The 20,115-nt window shown below is 32.6% G+C and overlaps 1 protein-coding gene across 2 annotated transcripts in view; it reads right to left on the bottom strand.

Annotated features, from left to right (window-relative positions):
• Positions 1–20,115, bottom strand: part of slmb (beta-transducin repeat containing E3 ubiquitin protein ligase slmb) — a 184,601-nt gene that overhangs the window by 163,785 nt on the left and 701 nt on the right. Inside the window, exon 1 of one of the 2 annotated variants that reach the window (XM_072530194.1) lies at positions 16,650–16,672. The exons of the other annotated variant lie outside the window; for it this stretch is intronic. The gene's annotated coding sequence lies outside the window, so the exon portion shown is untranslated. Of the gene's footprint in view, positions 1–16,649; positions 16,673–20,115 lie in introns of those variants that run through there. 2 annotated transcript variants of the gene reach the window in all.

The raw sequence follows: 20,115 nt of genomic DNA, 5'->3' as shown, positions 1-20,115 counted from the left end.
TTAAAGGCATAGAAAAATAACTTATAACATTAAAAACATCACATGTTTGTTATTTTCCTTCAAATAATTATTATATACCAAATTTCTTTTGCTTTTATTAATTTTTAAGTTGTTTAAACTAAATATTCTGTTAGATCGTTATTCCGCAATTTAAATTTTCATTTATTTCGGTTATATTCTAATTTGCTCTTTGTATATCCGGTGTATTCACACCCTGTATCTACTTTCAAGTAGTTACAAACTTGTTTGTGTGTTGGAAATTCTGAATTCTGATTTTCAAGTTTTAAATCAAAGGAGTTGTAGAAGGGGAAAATTTTTCTGGATCTTCTTCATCTATTTAAACAAGAATTTTCCATAATAAACCCTTTGCTACTGTTTCATACTATGGATTTTATATTACCACAAATGTGGCAAGCTAATGCAACATATGTAGCAAGCTTACCATCTCAGCATTTCCATCTCATTACAGCATTTCCATCTCATTCCAGCATTTCCATTGAAACCTTCATACATGTGAAACCTACATTTAACCACATGGAAGACTACATTTAGAAGACTTACTACGTTTAGAAGACTGCATTTAACCTCCAGAAGAGACAGTGTACAAATATAATTGCCATAAGTATTATTTTACATATCTATTAATTTGAACAGCTTAGGCAAAAGTTGATTCTTTTTTTTGTTCCATTATATTTAATAAATATGATTAGTTAGAGTATAGAAGTAGTATAGTTATATTAGTTACTTATCCATACCAAATTTCTCATTGTATAGTTTACATTAAGATAATACCTACCTACACTTGAGACAGAGCTAGTCGAAGCCCCAACAGTAAAATTGGCATCTCAGCTGTCGTTTTGTATTTACATACACGACTGGCATGCCATTTTATTGTTGAACAATTAGCACCCAATGATCTAGATAGTAACTACACTGTTATACATTGGTTGCTATATTGTTAGAAACTGAATATCAAACAACACTGTTCAAATGCCTGAAATAATCGTGTTTTGCCTGCATTAAGAATATAAACAACACTGCAGACCACTTTGCGATTCGTAGCAAATCAAAATAATGCTGAAGAAATGTGGAACATAATTAAAAATTGGCTCACAGTATCCAAACAACCGTAAAAAAAATAAAGACTAAAAAGAAGAACTGACTTGACGATAAACGTGAGTGAGTATTGAAGTTAAGGCACCAAGCTCGACAAAGAATGCTGCAGCATCCAAACAAGGGAAATATACAGAAATACCCAGCAGCCAGAATAAAAACAAGAAGACGATAAAAGCCAAAAAAGGCACACGGAGGAAAGATCTCGAAGAACTAGAGTCTAATAGAATGAACAACAGAAGTGGACATTTCTTTAAGCAGGAAAATAATAAAAAAACTGCTTTAAACCAAGAGTTGAAAATAAAAAAGAATAACGAAGGTTATTCTTCGGTTACTGATGAAGCTAAATGTGCAGGTAGATGACACCAGGCGGCAAAACGTGTAGCTAATAGACGAACCTAAAGTAAAATAACCTAAAGTGAAAGAAATGTGAAGAGATATCCTCAAACTAAAAAACAACAAAGCCCCAGGATCCACCAGCATATTTGAGACGTTTAAATGAAGGTATTGGAAAAAACCACCGGGTCCACAAACATCAAAGTAATTCTTCATACACTTCAGAATCGTTCTGATCTCCTTTTACAGCATATGATCTTCTATAAGGTAGACATCATCATCAAGACACTTGTTCTTTGTTTCCCAACTCTACCTGCGTTAAGTATCGCCATGATATCGACTTGGTCGGGAAGAACTTCATCCTCTTCAGAATCGTACGGATCTGCGTTTACAGCATCCAAATCTTCTATAAGACATCATAATGAAGAAACTTGTTCGTATCGTAGGGTGAATAAAGAAAAGGAAGTAATATTTACGATCAAAAAACGAAAACTGCAATACTTGGGACACATTACAAGAGGCGAAAGATATGAACTGCTTCGAATAATTATGCAAGGGAAAATAGCAGGAAAAAGGTCCATAGGAAGAAGACGAATCTCCTGGCTAAAGAATCTACGGGAATGGTATAGCTGTAGCAGCAACGAATTGTTTCGGTCAGCAGTTTCGAAAATACGTATAGCCCTGATGATCGCCAACCTTCGGAACGAAGATGGCACTTGCAGAAGAAGATCGTAGGGTGTAAGAGACAGTGATGCGCAAAGTATCCTCCTATTAAAATGTCAACCTCACCTGCCCGTATGATGATCTTGGTTTTTATAGTCCGGTACATCCTGCTAGATAACAAACGAGGCTGTTACGTCCAAGTGATTGCCGGTATAAGCAATTCTTCTCTTACTGACCAGCGGCTTCGGGCGGATGAGTTGGTAAGTGGCAGGGCTTCTCTTTTGTCCTAGGGCTGAGAAATCGGCCCCTAAGGCGGATGAATCAACAAGTGGTCAACGGCATAAGAATGTAAAGGCAAAGAGGAACCACTGCATTAAAGACTCACAGAGTACCCTCAGGAAAATCACCAAAGAAATGACACACCAATTGCAAAACGTTACTAATCATGGAGAAAGGAGGCCAAGATTCGACAGGAGAGGAAAAACATATCTATACCACGAGGCCTATCAGGTTGTAAACACGAAAATCTCGTGAAGAATAACAATTACTAAAACTACTTTTTTTGCAATAATCATCCCAGTTTAGAACTAACACAAATAATGGTTAAGTGCTATATTTAGTCTGTACTTTTATATGGACAGCAGAAAACTAAAACTAAAAGCCTCAAGCATGAATAGAATTAAAGCATTGAAAATGTAGATTCATAGACGGATGCTGAAGATACCTTGGACAGCAAGAAAAACTAATGAGGAAGTACTAAGGAAGGTCAATAAAGATAGAAAATTGTTAAAGACTGTTAAACACCGAAAAATGTCTTATCTACGATATAGTGAGGGGAAATCGATATAGAATATTACAACTTATCCTCATAGGCCAAATAGAAGGCCGTAGAGGTGCAGGACGAAAACAGGTTACCTGGTTAAAAAACATTCGTAAATGGACTGGGATAGCAAATGCAGGACAATTATTCCATGTGGCACAAGATCGAGAAGACTTCGCAACGGTGATCGCCAACATGGCACGTGAAGAAGAAGAAGCAGTTCGTATCGTCTTTCAGATCTTTCAGCTCTATCTGCGTTAGGTATCATCAAAACAGCGCACACTTTTAGAGATTGGTATAGCAAACCCAAATTATTTAAAACTGGCAATTTTTATTTCCATCTTATGTTCTTTTAAATGCGATGCATATCTTTGTCCACATTATAATTAACATTGTTAAATATTAAAATAAAATTCAACCGGTAAGTAGGCGCATGAGGCCACTTTTTGGAAAGAATTGGAAACTGCATGACGTACCATGAAATTTGTTAGCTAGTTGAATGGATCTTAAAAGAATAGAAAAATAACGTGAATGGGTACAATAAGCCAATTGGCTGCAGTGTGACCGGTTATAATAATTAACGGCATCATGTACACTATCAATCGCAGAACACAATAAATAGTAATAAAAAAGCACTTACTAAATGACGGTTTTTTGAGCTGTCTACACCAATACATTACCGTCGTGTTAATATTGCAAAAAGCAACTAATTTAGATGTCTATACTAATATTACTTTTGGTTAATAATAGCTAGAAATCGATTTAATCAAGTTAATACAAGAGATAACCTGGAGTGGCGGTTATATTTACAAAAAATTACACGATGTGGATTTTATCTAACATTTTACCGATATATTGATTATACCTAGAAGAAAAATTACACTGTCGATAATAATAGATTCAGCAACTCAAGGTTAGTTTGTTGTATTCTAGTTTACAATATTTATGTAGAAGCAAGATACAACGTTAAGCGGCTGTATAATTTTAAAGGATTGTTTTTGTGTTAAAATCTGTTTATAGGTGTAAAGTTTGCTATATTATTTTTTTTTTCGACTAATATGCACTGCAACTGCATAACTAAATAATAAACTGGACTAGAAATATTTGAAGAATAAGACCGCGATACACTGGGAATTATCCTTATTTGGTATGCAAATTACCAGATTAAAAGATTAAAATCCTCATTATTAATTATTTAATGGCAAACAGTAATGCTAAGAAATTTTTAATTTGGAATATCAATCCCTTCCTTTCTCCGTAATGATCTAATTAGCACTCTGCCAATTAGCCCACCCAAGAACATTTTTTAAAACAATCTAGTTCGTCTCTACGTCAAGAAAACATTGTAATTCATGCTACAGTCAAACGTCTATGAAGTTCTTTTTGCAGTATTAAAAATAGAAAGTCTTATGACAACAATGTGTGACTAAAGTGCCTGATCTATACAGGAAAAAAATAACTGCTTAACGCATTTAAAATACTTCAACGCCAAATATTGCAAAAATTATCGATTTTACCGGATCCGTGAAGGAAAGGGTGACACCGTGAAGCAATCAAAACCATCCCCAGGAAGTCTTAAAACAGAAAAGTACGTGGTTTCTATTTGAACAACTAATTTCGAGTTTAGATCAAATTTTGGACACAGCGAAAGAAGAAATTCCTGATATAAGAAGAGATAGATTTGGGAAATTTCACGGAATTTAAACTTGTGGGAAAAATTATAATGTTGAAGGTGAAATTAGTTAAGAAAACCCGATTTCTAAACGTGGCCAAACGAAGGTTATACAGGTGGAAAGAGATGGCAGGATAAAAAAGTAACTTCTTCCAGCCGACATTTTAGACTATCTACTGGGATAAAAGAAAGGCTAATTATTACTCATATAGGTAGTGTAGATGGCTTTTTGAATGGTGATTTACATTTCAGTCTGTTTACACCGGTAATTATCACGAAGATATGAATGCTAATGTTTTGGTGAGTACTTTGAGCAGAAAATATTAAATCTAATTTCAAACAGATTTCTGACTGATTTGGACAATGTCTTTCAAGAAAATGTGGGTATTAGACAGTTTTATAGAAACACCAGCAGATCTTTTCCTCTCAGAAGAAAATGATTATAGAAATTTGTTGCCGTAAGTCGATATATTATATCTAAATATAAATATATGTACGAAGGATATAAATAATATAAAGGATTTACAAAGAATCGCTTAATATATCCGAACAAGAGCGGTAACTCTAAGCAATAATCTGACCAGAAAGCACGACTATATTATGTTATATGGCAGCGGTCCCAAACAGTCGATCGCGATCGACCGGTCGATCGCGGCAGCTTCTGAAATCGATCGCAAAAGAACTCAAAATTAATCAGGTCTCAGGTCCTGATCAAAATATTTATGGCTTGTAAGGCAATGTGACCGCCCGACATTTGGGGAATTTTACCGACTTTTCTCGAGTAGCTGTTTCTTGTATAATCAGCTGCGGTCACGGAGCAGTATTTCAGTCTTTATTAAATTACGACAAATAGAGATTGAAGAAGTAAAATAGCAATATTTAAAACGCGAAATGAGTACCTATGGACGAATATCTCAGATCAGGCTTACGGTTGGCATTTAGTAATTATGCAACGTCTTACAAACAATTTGTGGATGATACGCAGTGCCAAATTGGTGATTTAAGAAAATTATTGGTATTACTACTTTAGAATTTACAATACATTTACAATATTTACATTTACAATACGAGTATTTTCAGAAATCTACGTATTTTAGTATCTAGGCTCCAGTCTAGTTTTAGTAGTCGGTAGTCGATCGCTTGTCTTCTAAATATTTTGTGGTAGATGGCAGACACTAAAATCTGAGCACCCCTGTTATATGGTAATAACAATAAATGTAGAAATCCATTTCTAAAGTTCATTTGGTGAACTTAACACGGGTTTCGGATTAAGTAAATAATCACCTATTCAACTGGCCAACTAAAAAATTATTTAATCACAAATTAAGCCCTTTAATTTGTAATCTCACATTAATCTTAACCTCCTAATATCACTTATATAATTGTAATAGATATCTATACTTTAACTTAATTACGAGGTTATTTACCTTCCCGTAAAATTAGATTAATTGCTAAATTCTGTGGCAATAATTTCATAGTGCGAATATTATATGTTGTAAGCACAAGTCCAAAGGTAAAAGTTACAAGGTACAATATTTGCCTCCGCCATTATGTATAGCCATTTCGATGTTTACGTTGAGTGGTGTACTTCTTTTGAGCTACCAATAAATCATTTACTCAATAACTTCGAATTATTTCATATCGTCGATCTCGGACATAGGACATTCGAATACTCGAATTTATATATTGGTCCTTCGAACCGGAGGAATATTTAGGTTGATGGTTTGGGTGGGTAGAGGCAATTGGTAACTCAAAAATTCTACGAAATGGACAGATTTAAATTTCATAATTAGGAAATGTTTGACATTAAGCACAAAAAAATCTAAATTATTGTCAAATTTGTTAAAAAAAAAGAGTACGTATACAAACAGTTCAATTTCAAGAAACGATTAAAATCACATTTTACTCACAACGTAGGGCAGTTAAAATGAAGATATTTTATTAGTGAAAAGAAATTTGATATCTTCCAGTTACATATTAAGTATATTGTTAATTTTGTGAAAATATGTTCGTGCTGTTTTACTAAAAATGACAAGACGTGTTTTAGATATAGATATTCTAATTTGAAACCTAAAACTTTATTGGGAAAAAAACAAAGAAAATACTCTAAAATCGGTAACGTTTTTACAACAAACTGCCGGAAAACGATCACTACAAAACTCGCCCGTCACTAAAAATGAACGATATGTGTGAAGGACGAAAATTTGAAATTCGTAATACTATATCTGAGGACCCTAGGAGTAAAGGGATTTAAGTGACAAAGAGTAAATTTTGAATAAACGCCGTTCTAAGTTGAGCCTTCATTGTAATTGCCGTGATTTTTTAATGCTAGTTTTTCTTTTCCAATTTAGTAACTGTGGGCATTATTATTATTATTTGTAACAAAAATTCGTAATTTTATTGACTTTACTTATTTTGAGGTTATTCTAAGGGTGCTAAGTAGCACTTGTACTTGTGGGGATGGGTGAAGGCTTCTGATATAATTTAGGAGACAAGTTGATATTTCCTGACATCCACGTGACGCCTGACCTTCGTGCCACATAAGAAATAGGTCGTTCCAGTCTGTAGGTTATGAACCTCTAAGTTATACGTCCATAATTGCCTTAAATAATATGCTTTAGAAGTTGACACATTAGGACTTAGCATAGTTTTTGGAAAGTCGAAGATGATCACAAATTTGCTAGCATCCTTTAGGTTATGAAACTCATCTTTTTCTCATAACATAATGACGGTATTAGATTTTTGTTTTGATACAGGGCAGCGACAGTGACAGCGAGCAGTGACTATACCGTTCTGACGAGACCTAAGGCGGTCGAAATACGTATCAGCGGTTGTCGCTGCCCTGTATCAAAACAAAAATCTAATACCGTCATTATGTTTTATTACTTACTTCGTTTGGAGTACCAGAAACTGAATTCACTACGAATTTTGACCAGGATGAACGGCATGTGGAATGCAATTTTAGATTCCCTTGCCGAGTAATTTATCCAGCTGTTTGTTTCGCAAATTTTAGGAAACACAGTGGTAAAAATTTGAATTCGGTTTCGCTAGGTAGAAATCGTTTGATATTTTCGTTTTTTTTTAAGGCTTCCGCCTTACGCAGTAAAAGTCTTTTTGTGTCTGAGCTAAAGCGTTTTCTTCTGCCGAACCATGATTTATTTTTATGTGAAATATGTCACATTTATCACAGGTGTCTGTACTTACCCTTTTGAAACTAAGGTTGAACTGAGTATTAAAAATATTCCTGTAAAAGCTTTCCTTTACAAGTTCTTCCTGTTTTTCCTTCTAACAGAAATCAGAATAAAGTTTGTAAATTATTTTCAAATTACACTCCTGAGGAAGATACTTCTTATTCGGAGTCTTATTTCTAGTGTAGTGGCTTGAGTACATAGAAATCTTTAATATGCTCTTTTATTATTTCAATTTCCCTACCAGAAATTTTGTTCGGGAGTGATTTCTTTACCTAAATTTCTTGCTATTTTAGCCCTATTTTTTTTTTCATTTATCTGGCCTCCGAATCCAAAACGAACTCTTCTTAAAAACACTGTAGTTTATAATAACGTAAAACGCTGCAGTTTCCATTAAAGTATTACTTTAACAACAAAATAATATTGCTTTAGAGGAGCTATAGCACTACCCATCAAAAATGATAACATACTCAACTAACAGTCTGACACAATGGAACGGGGGTACAAGTGCACTTGTATCTCTTCTATTCCAAGTCCTACTCATACTTGGCTTGGAGGCTAAGTAACGTGCCGCTAGAAAGCAGCACCTGTTGGACTTATCGCTTAGCTCTCTTTACCACCAATTAGAATGAAGGATTTCGAGTTCAGCGATGCAGTTTTCTCAATATTTACAAAAATGTCACTTACACCCCTTTACTTCTAAGGTCCTAATATAAAAAGTACAAAAAATATTTTTGTTAACATTAAAAGAAAGGAAATTTAATGACATTGGCAAAACACGTTCAAGGCAAGTCCTATATAACATAGGTTTCAAATTAAAAAAATAAACGCAGAAAAACGCTTTGTGAAATAAGTTTTGTTGAACACAAGAGAATTGAGTTTCTCAGGAAATATACCAAATATGCTGAATTTAAAGAAAGAGGGGCAACTTTTACATATTTAAACGAAACACATGGATATTTTCTAAGGGTGCAACCAAAAGAATAAAGCAAGATGATAACGTAAAATCGATCAAGCATACCGTTGGAGAAGGGAAGCGACGTATAATTCTACTTTATCTCTTGTTATTTAGCTTAAGGACTTAGGGAAAATTGGGATTTCCAGTAAGAGATTCAATTAAAATATTAATTTAATCGGAATTCCGTGTAAATGCAACGAATAGACTATTTTATTCGAAATTTGTAGAGGCTGAGAAAGGCAAATAAAGTTCTGCATTTTTTTCCGATTTTATTTATTTTATTTCGATATACGAATACTAGAAACCAATTCGCTAAGAATTTTGCTTAGTTGAGGAGATATGTTGTGGAATGCAATTTTTAGATTCCCCATGTCTCTAATAACATCTTTATCAACGTCTGTTTTGCCTTGCAATTCTTAGAAGGCACAGATTAAAGCGAAATTCTGAATTTGGTTTCGAAAATTAGTTTACGGATTTTCTGCATATTATTATGTAATTGGAGTTTATAATTCTCTTCATATATCTCTACCTTTTTCTCTCCTTTTCAATACCAAATAAATGTATAAAAGCACATTCAAGAAAATATGTTAATAATAAATCGTAGAGAATAAAAGCTAAACAAAACCAAACAACGAAACCAGGAGAGACAATAGAACTACAAAAAGGTGAATTGATATAATATGAAAGTAATATACTCAGTGACATTAGAAGTGTTACACCCAGACGGAATAATTTCTTGAACTTAATTTTTTGGCAACAGAATGACTATATTTAAAACATGCTATGATAACAATACCAATGTTTTATCTTGTCTACTTTTTGTAAAAATAAGTTTTATCTTTAAATTTTGTTGATGACGGTTATGGGTGACTGTCGTGTGTGGATAAACGAAGGTAGAGGAACACGAATCGCGTCAAGATAGGCGCTTTAGATTACCGACTCTGCGACACCGTTTTGCTACTACGTGTCAAATTGCTGACCAATCGTTTGGAGTAGTAGGTAGACCTGTTAGTATGCGTACACTATACCGTCGCATTCGAGCCTTTGAACTGGTTTCATTCCGCCCACGACTAGTGCTTCCTTTGACTGCGGACCACTGCCATCAACGTTTGAATTGGTGCAGAGAACGGCAGCATTGGGGGACCGAATCGCATAATGTAGCATTCAGCGATGAATCACGATTCTATTTAGAAATGCATGATGGTCGTAGGATGGTAAGATGCCGCCGTGGAGAGCCACGAGGTATCGGGATTGCTGTTGAGAGGCATGTACACAGGACAGTTGGAGTAATGGTTTGGGGGATTATTGCCTATGGTAGCCGATCACCACTTGTGTTTATTCGAGGAAATATGACAGCTTCGCGTTATGTTGATGACATTTTACAAACCACTTTACTGCCTTATCTCGACAGCCGTCGAGATGTCCTTTTCCAGCAAGACAACGCGCGTCCCTATATTGCTCGTCAAACGATGGACTTTCTCCAAGAAGCTGGCATTAATGTTTTGCCCTGGCCGCCCCGTGCTCCGGATTTAAATCCTATAGAACATGTATGGGATATGATGGGAAGGAGACTGTCCACTTTGCACCATCCTTCTCAGACTCTGGCACACCTCCGTTCGGCTTGCGGAGATAAGAATACGGCCGAGGTCAGAAGGCCCTGCCTCGTAAGAGGCGACTAATGGGTAGGAATCGAGAGGTAGAGAGCCGTCGCTTGAGGTGTCGGGTTTGTAGAAACGCACACGGTCGCTTAGGCGACACGGTCACCGGTCTACATTCCTAGTATCCGAGACAAGACTCTCGTGGGACCACTCTACTCTCATTCCAAGAGAACCTGGCGAGGTTGAACGAGCTGGGCCCGTACACACCTCTCTTGGCCTTGTGTCAAGCGTGGTGTGGGTGCCCCGGCACTTACCCGTCAGGAGATTCAAGAGTGGTAGAGGAGAGATCCTCGGCGGCGACCTGTCTACGTGCGAGATGGAAATTCCTCTGCCTGCTTCGCTTATCCGCCCGTGGGTGGGATAACGGGTAGGTGAGGTAATCGCAACACATGTACTACGGGGAAGGTGAAGCCTCACGAAACGTTTCTGGTATACGTGGCGTGGCACCTTCATTTTGGTGTCGGACTCGTAGGGCCAATGGATTCGTTAACTTTCGTATAACCGAAAGGCCAGGTAGACCAGGGTCCTGTCAGTTCTTTAATTAGAGGGCACAAACGCTTTGCAAAGACTCTGGCATAGTTAATACATGAAGTTCAAGTTGCTTGAAACAGGTGACACAAGCAGACATCGATCATCTCATTTTGTCAATGCCTAGACGTATACAATGCCTAGAGTGTATTCAGCTATGGGGTCGCCAAACACATTATTAACTTTTTTTTTTATTATTTGTTAATAAAAATTCTTGACAACGTTATCGTTTCATTCTTGATGTAAAAATAAGTTAAGAATAAGAAATTATTCCTTCTGGATGTAACACTTCTAATCTCACTGAGTAATAATAAAAGAAAAAAGAACTAATGAAATATTAATAACTATTAAGCAATTCTAGATTTAAAAAACAATTAGACAAATAATTTTAGCATTATTATTAATTAAATGTAATAATAAAATTGCTACTTATAAGTATAAAAATAAAAAATAAAAATATATTTAAAATAAAAATACCAAGTAGCAGATAACAACCGTTTTATATAGAAAAATGTGCAGTTTTTTTCTCGGAAAATATTGTGATAGAATAATTCGTAGAATTGTGGAACTAAACTTACCCGGCACTCGCCTGGCATGTATAAAGTGTTCTCGTTGATGATACCAATATATACTTTTATAGAAGCAGCGAAAATAAACGTTACAAAAAAATATTTCCAAACTATGGTTACTTATGTTCACTCGAAACAATTACTGGAAAATAATAAAACGATTACCATGTACCATTTATTTCACTAAGCTATGAGAATCTAAAGACTAACTGTTAATGTGTTAATTGTATTAACTGAGAATCCGTTTTTACGAAATTTTGCATAAAAACGAGATGACCTACTGAGATACTAATGTTTCAAGGAAGTGAATGCAATTTGTAGAATAATCGTTATATAAATATTTGCAAATTAACACAAATAATGTATTATGTGTTAATTAACCAAGATTTGTATCAAAACGTCAAACAATAATAAAACTGTCAGTATTTAGGTATTAGCTACAAAATGTATCATTCAGAAAGTGAGATGCGGTAATTAAGAAATATTTTATTAGAATAGTGTACAGTGAGCACACGATATCCTAAATTGTAGACCACAGAATTTATAGCTAGAGACCGAAATATATGCAAAATGCAATTTTGCATAAATTTTATATTTTTACAAGAAATTCCATACATCTGCATATTTAAAAAATATGTATAATGCCAAGAGAATGTCTCGACCTTTTCTTGGAATTGTTCATTCAAATTCCCCGAGTAATACAACCTATGTTTCTTTGAATCATTTTGGGCGTACCTGCTATTGTAATAAAAGGTTGTAGGTAAAATGGTAAGCAATTAACAACCCTATATACAACAAAATAAAACTTATTGATGATTCTATAATAAATCATGAGGAAAAAACCGGAAAAAAACCTCATAATACACGATAATACTATCCCGACATGGTAAATATTTGGTCTTACATTTAGTTTATTCTCAATAAACACAAAACTCTGATTTTATATGTGTTATTTAAAAATATAAATGATGTATCCTCTATATGTTATTGACTTACTAATAGTGGTATTTTCTTTTATTGATTTCCTTTTTTAATATGGTTAACCAGATCCTACTGCATTCTGCCGAGGAATTTGCGACGCAATTTGTCTCAGTATAATTAGAGCGACTTCTTTGATTTTTCTCTTTTTACATGTTTATAGTAATTACTATTTAAATGAGAATAAGCCACAATTAAAGGTTAAAGTACGTTTATTGACGTACTTTAACCTTTAATTGTGGCTTATTCACATTTAAATAGTAATTACTTTAACATGCCACAAGAAAATAGCTTCAGAACATTACATGTTTATTTTAGGACTATACTTGAATCTTTCCATTGAACCCTATGTTCATTTTCCCATGCGTCTTTACATATCTGCGATCTATCAAATTCTCTATTTTTAAAATAAGATTGATGTTCACTTATTCTAACATTTAATGGTCTTAATACACCTAAATAACAATGATCGCATTCACAAGGTTTTTTATAAATATAAGTCTTTGTTCTTTCTTGTACATTTTTAGGTTTAGTTTTAAATCAAATAGATCTCAATATGTTTGTTGTTGAAATGTTGAACTTATTTCCCACCATTTTAAGTTTTTATGATAATCCTTTTATGTATGGTATTGTTATTTTCCTCGTATTATTCCTTATGGATGCTGTACGATCCCGTTCTACCTTTTTCTGTTCCAGTCGGTCGATTCTTGAAAATTCGTTATTTATAAACGACAAGAGATAATCATTTTTTAATAAAATATATGTTAACAAATGTTTCTTCTCTATGAACGAATTTTCGTTAGAACAAGTAATTTTGGCTCTATCGTATAAGGATTTAATGATTACCTTTTTAATATTGATATTGTGATTTGATTTGTAATTTAGATCTCTGTTGTGTGTTGGTTTTCTATACATCTGACTCTCATATCCAGTATCCTTCTTTGAGATTAAAACGAATGTTGTTATTATATTAATTTTCTATGGTAAATGTTATTGTGTCTTCTTTATCGTTTATATCATTCAGGAATGTGCCCAACAACTCTGATTGATGAGGCCCTATTGAGAATACATCATTTACATATCTCCACCATATTGTGGGTTTTAAATTCTGTTTAGAAATAATAATTTTTTCAAAATCTTTGTTTATATAATTAATTATTTAGTTGAAAATAGGTATTATCAGTATACATATACGTATAAATAGGTATTATGTCAATAACTTCATTATAGTTGATACATTTAGTCTTGTTCTAGTTGCCAATGTATCATTATTCTCTAATTTAGTTTGGATTATATTTTAAGTCTTATTTAATGGCACATTTGTAAATAAACTATTTACGTCAAAACTTAATAAAAAATTATTTGAATTAAATTCAAGATTCGATCATTTATTTAAAAAATTTGTATTTTTTGTAAATGTGTCATTTTTATTTGCAACTGGTTGTATAATATTTAATAAAAAATTTGACAGTTCATTACCAGGAGAATTCATGATACTACAAATAGGTCTAAGTAGTGTATTCGCTTTATGAACTTTCGGTACTCCATAAAAATGAGGTGTCTTGCTGTAATGAGATGTAATTAATGATAAACTAAAATGAATGATCTTGTTTGATAATTTGTTAGATAGTCTTTAAACTTAAATAAAGTTCTATATATTCTGTTTTCCAAAGGCTTCGTTGGATCCTTTGTCAATTTTGTGTAAGGTATGTTTATCATTAGGTCTTTAATTTTGTTTTCATATTGAATTTTACCCATTACCACAGTTGCCTTCTCAAAACACAGACGTGTGGCCTTAAGATAATTCGACAACGCACTATAGGTGCACGGCACTATAATAAGAAGAAGCTGATTTCAATTGTTTGATTTGGTTGTGTAATGTTCATGGTTTTAATTCACTTGTTATTTTTTAGAATAAGGGCTTCGACACGTATATAAGATTTCTTGCATGTACATCTTGCTGTTCATCTGATATACATATTATCAATATAGTAGTCAATGTAGCTCTTACGAACGCCTATCAATCGCCCTCATTAAATTGAAAAACGCGTCAAAACGCGATTGAATGACATCAATGAATCACAATTATCAATATTATTAATCCTCTCCGAGTTTCCTTAAATCTTGAAACTGTTCAGATACAAAAGGCAAAGATGCAAGAATTTTGGGACCTACCTCGTATATTGATATTAAATTTACCACTGCGAATATATTAGTATCTAGCGGTACATAATTTACTCATCATAAGTAACTTTCATGAATAATTACAAAACAAAGTATATGTCTGTGTATCTCGCTTTTTCTTTAAAGTTGAAACTAATTACTATAACTGTGTTTCATGATTCAACTTCCTTATTTTTTACTTACTATTGTCATTAAACTCAAGTAGATTTAAACAAACCCACACATAGTTTACCAATAAGGAAGATTGCGGTTAGTCTCTTTGACCTAATACTGCATCTCTGTATCTATATTATTGAGAATTATATCGAATCGTTCCATATAATTCACCACCCACTAGGTGTATTCTTCCGTATAATTTCGCGGATTAAACGACAATTGTTGAGGTCGATAAGGATCTTTATCGGTATTTTACAACAGTACATCTTAAAAACGGTACTACTTATGAGGGTAGATTGAAATATATATATATATATATATATATATATATATATATATATATATATATATATATATATATATATATATATATATATATATATATATATATATATATATATATATTCGGAAAGATTTCCGCGGTTAGTACAATTAAACCTAGAGCTAAGATTAATACTATTGAAAAAATTAATATTAAACTCACTAGTCTTCCGGGTTGAACCGCGTCGATATCCATTGGGCCGAGCTTTCGAAATCCTCTCTGATGTCTCTTTCACGGCTTCCGAGGTCTCAGTTTTCCGAGCCCCCAGACACTACTACACTCACTAGTCACTTCACTACTACAACTTGTAGTAGAAATTTAAAGATAATGCAAGGAAATTCTTTTGATCACTACAATAAACGGGATTTACTTAGACTACACATTGGATTTATTTCATAACTAGCTAATCTATACCTGTAAAATATTTACGTTTGCAATCAGTTGGGATAATACCTGAAGTTGCCATCAACTTTGTTAATTTTCATGAAACATCCTATTTATTATTGTATTTTTTTGGTCTAAATAAAATTTTGGATATATTTTGTACTAGCTGATCCGACAAACTTCGCATTAATAAATGTTCGGCGAGAACATTTGTTCCCAGGCTAGAGGATGAACAATGTGGTAAGCCCAGCACAGATCTTTGTGTGTATCACAGTCGATAGATTCGAAGGAATGTAGTGCATTAAGAATTTGATTTTGAATTATTACGTTTATATCCTTGTGCTTTGCTGCTAAAATTGTTCGTTCACACATCCAATTGTGATTTTTGTTATTAGCAATGATTTTCAGGAACACTTTATTAATGAGCTCGTCCCTCATTGAAACAAAGCTCAAAAATTTAGCAAAAATTAATATCAAACCATCATCCCTCATTGAAACAAAGCTCAAGAATTCACCAGAAATGAAATCAAACCAATCCATTCGTCGACAGAAATATGGCCATTACAAACAGCTAGCAATTGCTTGAAGAACTCTTCAGCAGAAAGATTGTTTAAAAATGTAACTTACTTGATTGTTGTCCACCAGTTTCATTAACTTATCATACACTTCCTTCTATTGTGGGTTCAATATTGATACATTCATTAGAAGTAAATTCTCATTTAGAAATGCGATGGCATCTCTAAATTGGCTAACAAACAGTTACACATAACATAACTCATGTCTTCCATCAAAAGTAAAGCCTGTTGACGTATCTTCTCATTCACCTCTATATTTGATTTCCTTGAACTGACACAAATTCAATGTAAAATGTCATCTGACATGTCATCCTTGTACTTACATCCTTTGTACAACTTAAGAGCAACATAGGAGCTTGTGATGCAATTGTTGTAGCAAATATATATTAAAATTAATATCAACAACTTTGAACAAAGAAGTTAAAGCGTTATAAATAATTAATTTCACAATTTGCAAATTATTCTTAGAAATATAATTAAAAAACAGAGATTCAAGACAGCAACAGATTCAGAACATTATTGGGGCTAATTTAATTTCAACTTACCTATAATAGGACTCATTTTCAACACTATGTCAAATCTATTGCCTTGGTATGCAACACACTGAAATAATACTTTTGAAATAACCTAGATACCTGTATATATACAGAGTATTAGATGTTATCTTTAAATACCACAAATCCTGTTTGGTTTTGTGGTTATTTATACTGTAAGATTAACTGGATAATATTTCATCAAATTTTGTTATTAATAAACACTCATATTAACAGTATTACAAGAATTGGTGAAGATAAACATATTGTACACTTACCATGAAACAGTTCAGTACTAGACATACATGAACTATTTATAGGGCATATTGAAAACGAACATAGGCACTTTAGGGGCAGAAAAAATAAAAGAAAATATTAAACTGATAATATATCAGAAGAATTACAACATAAGAATGAAAAATCTTTTTTTTTATTTAGAAAATCACATCGACCAAATGGCCATTAGCGAAAAATTAATGGATTACATTAGGTACAATTATTGCATTAAAATTTGGTTTATTAAATATTGTGGTACTTATTAATGTCTTTCAAGAAATTCAGAGTATTGTTAAAGTTACAGTCTGCACCTTGAGCTTCTAGAAGTGTTCCTGGTATCTTGTCGTTAGTTTGTTGTTGATTGTAGAGGGAACATTGTATGTGCATTATTGTTAGTGTCGTATTACACATTTCACATCGCGGCGGTTCGCACTTTTTAATTAAGTAATCATGTGTTAACCTCGTATGTCCGAGTCTGAGGTGCATTACTATTATTTCTTGGCTTCTTGACGTAGGTAACACATTCCATGTCTCTATGCTGGGTTTCCCTTGTTTTAATTTTGAATTCGACACATTCCATTTATTTTTCCACGCACTTAAGATTGATTTTTTTATATAAGCTTTTATATCCGTTGATACCAATGCGTTTATGATTTCAGAAACGTCATTCACTATCGCGTCTTTCGCACTATGGTCAGCAGTTTCATTGCTTTTTATTCCTATATGGAATGGGATCCAGATGAAATTTATCTCATTATGAAAAATGTTTCTATGGCTCAATAATAGTTTGTTTAAATGGGCAGTAAACTATTACAATATCTGCTGTTGTATACAAATACATCCAAAGTACTTTGTTTTTTTAATCTGTATGCTGAGCAATAATAATTAAAATTGAAATCAGTAAAAAATAACAAATATATATGAATCAACTATTGATGAAATATTTAACAATTACCCTGAACTTGAAACATATTGTTAATATAGTTTCATTCATCTGCAGAAGCCATTCTATGAATTATATAGTTCATACTTGTAATATTTGATGAATGAATTTAACTGAGAATATCAATTTTAAAACTTCAAAAAATATGCAAAAAAAGTTTACCACTTTTGCCCCCAGACTTTCACCTAAAACCTCCTCGTGGGGAAGACAGAACAGTATTTTACAAAATACAGTTGAAAAAGCTATATCATATTAATGTTTTCTATGTATCTTCAATAGCTCCAGTTTTTCCACTAAACTATATGCCTCTACTTTGATAAGGTATTTATAAAATTTGAATATTTTTGTTTGTTTAACAGAAATATTATGCATTCATAAATATAACATATAACTGGTAGGAAAGTAAAATTTGGGCAACATATAACTGTTAGGAAAGGAAAATTTGGGCATCTACATCTACATTTTACACAAATCACAGCACTCATTCTAAGCAAAACCCATACTATTTTTTTAAATGAGAAAAACCTTCAAAACTCATACTACATTTCCCTAAACTAATAACCCATGATGTACCTGGGAATAAAACAGTTAACATAATAAATGGTGATAAGAATCCCCTACTGTCACAATCTGAAAATTTATTTTCAGCAACTGATCACAAGTCTTTTCCAGATTTTCTCCTGCTCTTAAAAACAACTCTTCAACAAGTGTTTTGGACCAAATTAGACAACTTGTAAGTATCACTCAGATTCATACAAATTCAGACAAATCATTGAGGTAAACAAGAAATAATAATGGTTCAAGGACACTTGCCTGGGCAGCCTCTAGTTCAATGTTCACTTCCTTTAAAAGTGTTATCTCACCATTTATTTCTAGGCCAACTCTCTGATACCTGCCAATAATAAGTGTGAGTTCATTTAGCTTGGGAATATATTGACAGTTATTGTCAGAAATATACAACACAAAAATTTATACTGCATCTTATAATAGCTAAAATAAACTGTTTCAGACTTCTTTAATAAAAAAAAAATTATCATGAATAATGGAAGTCATTAAATTTGATTAAGAACTTTCTATTTGTACATACTAATCTATAAATAAATAAAAAAAAGAAAAATTAACATTTTTTAAATTTAGTTTTAGTATTAAATGTAAATGCAGTTTTATTTGTGTTAATAAACTGGATGTGAATCATTTTTTAATTTTAGATTATAATTAATATTGGCTATGAATAGGAGTGCTTCCTTTCATAGTAACTTGCCTTTTAGTTTGACAGACTAAATTTACTATGAATTGGGTTCAGTGGACAGGGTATATCTAAGTAATATAAAGGTGAACCCTTCACTACATACTCTTAAGCTTTAATAGCAATAAATAATTAAGTATGTAGACCAGTGATGGTGAACCTTTTGAGCTTGGTCTCTCAAAATTTGAAAAATCAAAACATAAATAAACATTTTCATCTTTGAAGATGCTTGTTACCAAAAATGAACTTGTCATATGTTCATCATTACTGAACTAGACTATCTAGAAAAGCCTCTTAAAATTTTTTTATTCTAAATGTTCATTTATTTTTGTAATAAAGTCAATAAGTTCATTACTATTTTTAATTTGCAGTTTAAATGTCCTATATTTTTAACCTAAAATAATTTTAGAGTCTATTGTACACAGTTTTTTCCCAAACCTTAGAGAAGGATGAGAGAACACTTAAGACAGGATAATTCTCAACTTTGCTTGAATCTCCTTTTTATGTAATTTTTTGACTGAAGCCAATTTCACATGGAAATAATAATTATTAAACAAAAACACAGTTATAATGTATTCTAATGCATATGTAAACATGTAATTTCCCCTTTAAATTATAATTTGAACACTATATCACTATATTATGTAAATATGATAGAACCAATACTCCTATACAAAAACTGATTCTGACAAGTTTTAATGTAAGTTTAATTATTGTAAATGACTTGTAAATGATATATTTTTAAGCAGAAGAACTTCCAAATATGTAAATTGAAAGAATAATTATAAAAAAGAAGAAATTTAAACAAAAAAAAATATTGAAACCATTTATTGATTCCCACAACACCAGATATTTAATTATAAAATGCGGCAATATTTATACATTAGAACAAAAATAAAATGTTTAAAAACAACAAAATACTCATATTATTGGCTTGCTAAATATACATAGTGATAATCACAACATACCGTTTATTCAAACAATTGTATATGTATACAGATATTTTAAAGTGA

This window comes from Diabrotica undecimpunctata, chromosome 4 (assembly GCF_040954645.1).
Source record: "Diabrotica undecimpunctata isolate CICGRU chromosome 4, icDiaUnde3, whole genome shotgun sequence".
NCBI classification, from domain to species: Eukaryota; Metazoa; Arthropoda; class Insecta; order Coleoptera; family Chrysomelidae; genus Diabrotica; species Diabrotica undecimpunctata.
This window is presented reverse-complemented; position numbering and strand designations above follow the sequence as displayed.